Below are 7294 nucleotides of genomic sequence, written 5' to 3' on the forward strand. Positions count from 1 at the left end.
GCAGCAATGCCACGCTTCCTTTGGAGGCTCTAGGAGAGAATTCATTTCTTGCCACTTCTAGCTTTGCCAGAATTCCTTGGCTTGTGGACATCCTTTCAGTCTCTGCCTCTGTCTTTGCATTGCCTTCTCTCTCTCAGTCTCTTTCTCTCTGATCTCCTCTACCTCTCTCTCTCTTGTAAGGACAGGTGATTGCATTTAGGGCCCACCCAGATCATTTCAGATAATCTCTTCCTCTCTGATCTTTAATTTAATCAAATCTTCAAAAACCCTTAACCGAATAAGTAACATTACAGGTCCCAGGGATAAGGATCTGAAGTGTTTCAGGAGGGGGCATTATTCTACTTATCACATTGTTCTTACATGGTTTTTATTTAGACTTCTTTTTTTAGCTTCTTTCAGATAGAACCTGAAGTCATGGAATAAAGTCCTTTTATCTCTTCTTTTGTTGGTGGTTGTGTAGGTGAACATAGATGAGGACATCTTGTTACAGTTAATGACCCTAGCCCCTCCTCTGTGTGACTACTCGCTGTTCTGCATGTACTCTGAAATAATTCACATGCTCTCCTGATTTATGGTCTCCCCTTACATATGCACTCCCCTATAGCTTGATAAGTTAAAACTTTCTTTGACGAGGTTCTTTCCATGAACAGATTGACCGCAGGCGGGAAATACGCCTACACGATATTCATCATCACTGACAGAAGAAAAGCACAACAACAGACCCTGGAGTTCCCCATGCCCAAAGGCTGACATTTTCTAATCCCCTCCTTACTGCCCATTTTCCCTATATAACTGCCTCAAGATTCTGTAATCCTTGAAGGCAGGTTTTTGGAGACACTATTCACCTGCCTTCAGTTATGCCAGCTAATCAAATTAAAACTCCTTTCTCCACCCCTAACTCTTTGTGATTAATGGGCTCAGATCACAATGATCAGAGAGAGTCCATTGCTTGGTATCAATGCTGGAAATGTCCCTGCAATTCCTACTTTACCTGTTTCCACTAATTTTGATAGGTAGTGTTTTTATTTTCATTCTGTTGAAAATAATTTCTGTATATATTTTCATTATTTTTTATTATTTTATTGAGGTCACATTGGTTTACATTATGTAAATTTCTGGTATGTACCATCATATTTCTGCTTTTGTATAGATTGCATTTTGTCCACCATTAAAAGTCTAGTTTCTATCTGTCACCAGGCCCTTGTGCCCCTTTACCTCTTTTGCCTTCCCCCACCCCCTTCCCCTCTGGTAACTAAGAATCTGCTCTCCTTGTCTATGTGTTTGTTTGTTTTTATCCTCCACATATGAGTAAAATAATATGGCATTTCTCTTTCTTTGTCTGAATTATTTCACTTAGCAGAACTCCCTCAAGGCCCATCCATGTTGTTGCATATGGCAAGATTTCATCAATTTTTATGGCTGAGTAATGTTCCATTGTATATACAAATCACAGCTTCTTATCCCTTCATCAATCGAGGGGACTTGGGTTGGTTACCAGTTTTGACTAGTATGAATAATACTACAATGAACATGGGGTGCATGTAACTTTTTGAATTATTGTTTTCATCTTATTTGGATAAATACTGAGAATTGGAATAGCTGCATCATATGGCATTTCTATTTTTAATTTGCTGAGAAATCTGCTTACACTTATCCAGTGGCTGCACCAGTTTGAATTCCCAGCAGCACTGTATGAGGGTTCCCTTTTCTCCACATCCGCTCCAATACTTACTTTTTTTTCTTTTCAGTAACAACAATTCTGACAGGTGCAAGGTGATATCTCATTGTAGTTTTAATGTATTTCCATAATAATTAGTGATGTTGAACATATTTTCATGTGTCTCTTGGCCACTGTATATGTTTTTTGGAAAAATGTGTGTTCTTATCCTCTGCTCATTTTTGGTTCAGGTTGTTTTTTCTTCTTGATATGTATGATTTATTCATATCTTTTATATCTTAACCCCTTATCAGACATATAGTTTGCAAATATCTTCTCCCAATCAGAAGGTTGTCTTTCTCTTTTGTTAATAGTTGCCTTTGCTGTGCAGAAGCTTTTTAGTTTGATGTAGTCCCATTTGTTTGTGTTTTCATCAGTTTCCCTTTGCTGTAGAGACATGATATTCAAAAATATACTGCTAAGATAGATATCAAAGAGCGTACTGCTTAGGTTTTCTTCCAGGAGTTTTATGGTTTCAGGTCTTACATTCAAGTCTTTAATCCATATTGAGTTGCTTTTTCTGTATCATGTAAGATAATCATCTACATTAATTCTTTTGCATGTGGCTGTCTAGTTTTCTCCACACCATTTACCAGCAAGACTTTCTCTCTATTCTTAGATCCTTTGTCAAAAATTAGCCCCAGATAGATGTGTGGGTTTATTTCTAAGCTCTTGATTAAGTTCCATTGATCTGAGTGTCTCTTTTTCTGCAGTTAGCATGCTTTTTGATTACTCTAACTCTGTAGTATATTTCAAAATCAGGCAATGTGATACCTCCAGTATTCTTTTTTCTCAGGATTACTTTGGCTATTTGGAGTCTCTTGATGTTCCATTTAAATTTTAGGACTCTATGTTCTATTTCTGTGAAAATTGTTGTTGAGATTCTGATAAAGATTGCATTGAATCTGTAGATTCCTCTAGGTAATATGGTCATTTTAATTCTGTTACTTCTTCTAATCCATGATCATGGATTCTTTATGTCTTCTTAAGGTTCCTTCAACATCTTATACTTTTCACCATATGGGTTTTTCACTTCCTTGGTTAACTTTCTACCTAGGTATTTTGTTGTTTTTATTGAGATTTTAAATGGGATTCTATTCTTGATTTCTCTTTTTACTACTTTGGCAGTTAGTATACAGAAATGCGGCCGATTTTTCTATGTTGATTTTGTACCCTGCAACTTTACTTTCTGATGCTCATTTCTGAGGGGTTTTACTTTGATATTTTAAGGTTTTCTATATAGAGAATGACGTCATCTACAAATAGTGACAGTTTTACTTCTTCCTTTCCTATTCGGTTATCTTGTATCTCATTTTCTTGCCTAGCTACTCTAGCTAGGACTTCCAGTGTTATGACAAAGTAGAGTGGCAAGAGTGGGCATTGTTGTATTTTTCCTCTTCTTAGAGGAATACCTTTCAGTTTTCCACCTTTGGATGTGATATTGGCTGTGGATTTGTCTTATATGGTCTTTATTATGCAGAGATACTTTTCTTTTATACCCATTTTATTAAGAGTTTTCCTCATAAATGGCCGTTGATCTTGTCAAATACTTTCTCTGCATCTATTGAGATAATCATGTGAATTTTATTCTTTGTTTTGTTGATATGGTGTGCCACATTGATTGATTTGCAGATACTGAGCCATCCCTGCATCCCTAGAATAAATCCAACTTGATCATGGTGTTTGAATCTTCTAATGTTTTTTGTGTTAATTTGCTAACATTTTGTTGAGGATTTTTGCATCTATGTTCATCAGGGATGTTGGCCTGTTAGTTTTCTTCTTTTGCGTTGGCCTTACCTGCTTCTGGTATCAGGCTAACGTAGGCCTCCAAACATGAGTTAGGAAGCATCCTGGCCTCTTCAATTTTTTAGAAGAGTTTGAGAAGAATAGGTATTGAATCTCTGAATCTTTGATCAAATTCACCAGAGAAGCTGTCTGGTACCAGATTTTTGTTTTTCAGGAGGTTTTAGCTTACTGTTTCAATCTCTTTCCTTGTGATAGATCTACTCAGATTCTCAATGTCTTCTTGATTCAGTTTGGGGAAGTCGTAGGATACTAAGAATTTATCCATTTCTTATAGGTTATCCAGTTTATTGGCATACAGATTTTCACAGTATTCTCTTACAATTCTTCATATTTCTGAAGCGTCAATTTTAATTTCTCTTTCATTTCTGATTACATTTACTTGAGTCTTCTCTCTTTTCTTCTTAGTGAGCCTTCTCAGGGTTTGTCAATTTTGTTTATCTTTTCATAGAACCAGCTCTTACTATAATGATCTTTTGCATTATCCTTGTAGTCTCAATTTCATTTATTTCTCTTCTGATTTTATTAATTCCTTCTATCTATTGACTTTTGGCTTTGTTTGTTCTTTTTCTCATTCTTTTTGGTATAGTGTTAAATTTTTTATTTGACATCTTTCATGTTTCTTGGGTTAGGTCTGTAGTGCTATAGATCTTCCCTCTTAGTACTAGTTTTGCTGCATCCCATAAGTTATTGTAAGTTTTGTTTTCATTTTCATCTCGAGGTATTTTTTTATTTTTCCTTTGACTTCTCCATTGAGCCAATAGTTGTACAGTAGAATGTTTTTGTCTCCACTCTACTTACAACTTTTCCAACTTTCTTCTTTAATTGAATCTAATTCCATACCACTGTGGTTAGAAAAGCTGCTTAATAGGATTTGAATCTTCATAAATTTCTTGAGACTTGTTTTGTTCCCAACATATGGTCTATCTTTGAGAATGGTTCATGTGCACTGTAACATGTGTGTTTTGAACCAAGTCTGAATTTATTTATATCTTTAGTCTAATCCTGAATCAGACAATTTACTAACAAATTTTCACTTCCATCTGAAAAGTGCATATTAAATTACAAGGTATTTTGTCTTGAATTTTAGTTATAATTGCATTTAAATATATATAAATACTGCTATTATCTTATCACAATCATACTTTTTGCATTGGACAAAATATCCTATAGCTTTTTATTGAGGTATAATTGACATATAACATTAGTATCAGGTGTATAACGTAATTAATCATTAATTGTATCTATTGCTAAATGATCACGATTGTAAGTCTACTTAAAATCTATCACCACATATCAGGATAACTTAAGATTCACACTCTTGACAACTTTCCATTCTGTATAATAGTATTATTAACTACAGTCATCATGTTGTACATTATATTCCCATGATTTATTTATTTTATAACTACAAGTTTGTAATTTTTGACCCCCTGCTCCTATGCATCTCCACTCCACCCATCTGGAAAACACCAATTTGCTGTCTTTATCTTTGATCTTGGTGGGGTTTTTTGTTTATGCCAGATTCCACAGTTAAGTGAAATCATATGGCATTTGTCTTACTCTATTTCGCTTAGTATAATGCCATCAAAGTTCATGAATATTCTTGCAAATGGCAAGATTTCATTCTTTTTTATGGCTGAATAATATTTTTTTATTCACCTTTTCTTTATCTAGTCATCCATTGATGGACTCTTAGGTTGTGTCCTATTCTTGGCTCTTGTAAATCATCCTGAAATGAACATGTCTGTCCATGAAGTTTCATGAACTGCACTTTTCCTTTTCTTTCATAAATGAATGACTATTGTTTCAGTTTCCAGATCCATCTACAGTCGAGATTTTCCGTCTCTACTGGAGAGAGATATAGAAAATTTATCCAGGAGTTTCCATAACTTATGCAAGAAAGAGATGGATTCAGAATAAAGAGGATAACTGATGACAAAAAGAAGTAATAAAATCACAGAAGAAATAACTGTTTTAAAGTGCTAGAGAACAAAACTAGTAGAGGAATATTTGGTAGAATGTACAGCATAAATCATAAGATGCTTTCCAAATAAGCATGTTAATTTTACATTAGAGGTTTATACAGTGTTTGGAACAGAATTTATGAACAGCTTCTTTGTAGACAATTTAGGAAACATATTTAAATGAATGAGGAATAATGAACTTCAATTTTAATATTGATTATATACTAAATTGGAGTTTTCTAGGCTTTAAGGATGTGTTTTAAATTTGAAATATATTTGAAATTAAACAAATAGGTTCTCCATAAAGTCTATACATACTTAATATTTTAATCTCAATAATGCTGTTCTTCATGAATAGTATGAGATATTTTTCTCAAACTGTATTCAAGGGAAAATTAATCCAATGACATGTTATCATATTTCCTGCATTCTAAGCACATATCTATTGAAAGAGATAGCATTGTTTTAGGATGTGAATGTGTTCCATATTCAGAAACATTAAAACATGGTGAAACATATCTGCTGAATGCTTTCATGAGCTAAAGTTTAACAATTTTGGTGCAATCTGGGAGAATTTTTCCCATCACATTTAGAGCATCTTTTACCTCCTTGTTTCTCAAACTATAGATCAGAGGATGCAGCATGGGAATCACAATTCCATAAAACATGGAGCCACTTGCATATTCTCCTGGGAATTACTACAATGAGGTTGAAATTACATTTTTGACAGGTTTCTGTAGAAAATGGTGATTGCCGTCAGGTGGGAGGTACACTTCCTCCCTGCAGTAGAAGAAATCTTTAGGATGGTGGCCATAAGGTAAATGTAAGAAAAGATGATAAGCAATACAATGAATACCAAGTTAAATCCCACAAAGACAACAAACATGGTGTTGATATCAATGCCGGACCGTGAAAGAGTGAGAATTGGGGGAACATCACAGAAAGTGATGTATGGTATTGGATCTACAGAAGAACAGGGAAAATGTAAAACCTGTGTTTACAGAAGCATTTATTGAGCCCATGACATTTGAACCAGCTTCCACGTGGATGCAGGCTCTTTGAGACATAAGTATGGGAGAGTGAAGTGGATTACAGCTGGCTACATAATGGTCCACTATCATAGCAAACAGGATTTAACAGTCACTGGTCACAAATATTGCATAAACCAGTAATTGTATGATGCAGCCCCATGAAAGATACTGATTTATTTTCTACCGTGAAATTTTGCAGCATCTTGGGAGGGAGAGAAGAGGTATAATATCCACAAAAGCCAAATGTTGTATGAAAATGTACATGGGTGTTTGAAGTCCGGAATGTGTCTTGATGAGTACAATCATTCCAAAAAATATTCACTGTGGAGGTCACAAGATCACTAGGCATACAATGAAGAGGAAACACTGCAACTTGTATTGGGCACTAAATCTGAGAAGAATGAATTCATTCACTTCAGTGCTATTTTCTTGTGTCATGGCTACCAAAGTCTAGAAAGGACCAAGAAAAGAAGCGAAATATTGGTGAATTTTTGAAGGAAAAATGCTCTTACATTTTGTGCCTTTTTTTAAGTTGGATTTTCATGGGAAACACTCCCAGCAGTGTTCATTGCTTTCCAAATATTCCTTCTATTTTCTTTTTTTAAAATTTTTAATTGCAGTAATATTGGATTATAGCCTTATATAGCTTTCAGATGGACATCATAATATATTTTGACTTTTGTGTAGATTACATCATGTTCCCAACCCAAAAACTAATTATAGTCTATCCCCTCACATGTGAGCATAATCAGCTCTTTTGCCCTCCCCCTCTTCCC

General features: G+C 34.8%; 1 pseudogene; it reads right to left on the minus strand.

Annotated features, from left to right (window-relative positions):
* Window positions 1–6026: 6026 nt before the first annotated feature.
* Window positions 6027–6956, minus strand: LOC139040625 (olfactory receptor 5AK2-like; annotated as a pseudogene).
* Window positions 6957–7294: the final 338 nt, after the last annotated feature.

This window comes from Equus asinus, chromosome 17 (assembly GCF_041296235.1).
Source record: "Equus asinus isolate D_3611 breed Donkey chromosome 17, EquAss-T2T_v2, whole genome shotgun sequence".
NCBI lineage: Eukaryota > Metazoa > Chordata > Mammalia > Perissodactyla > Equidae > Equus > Equus asinus.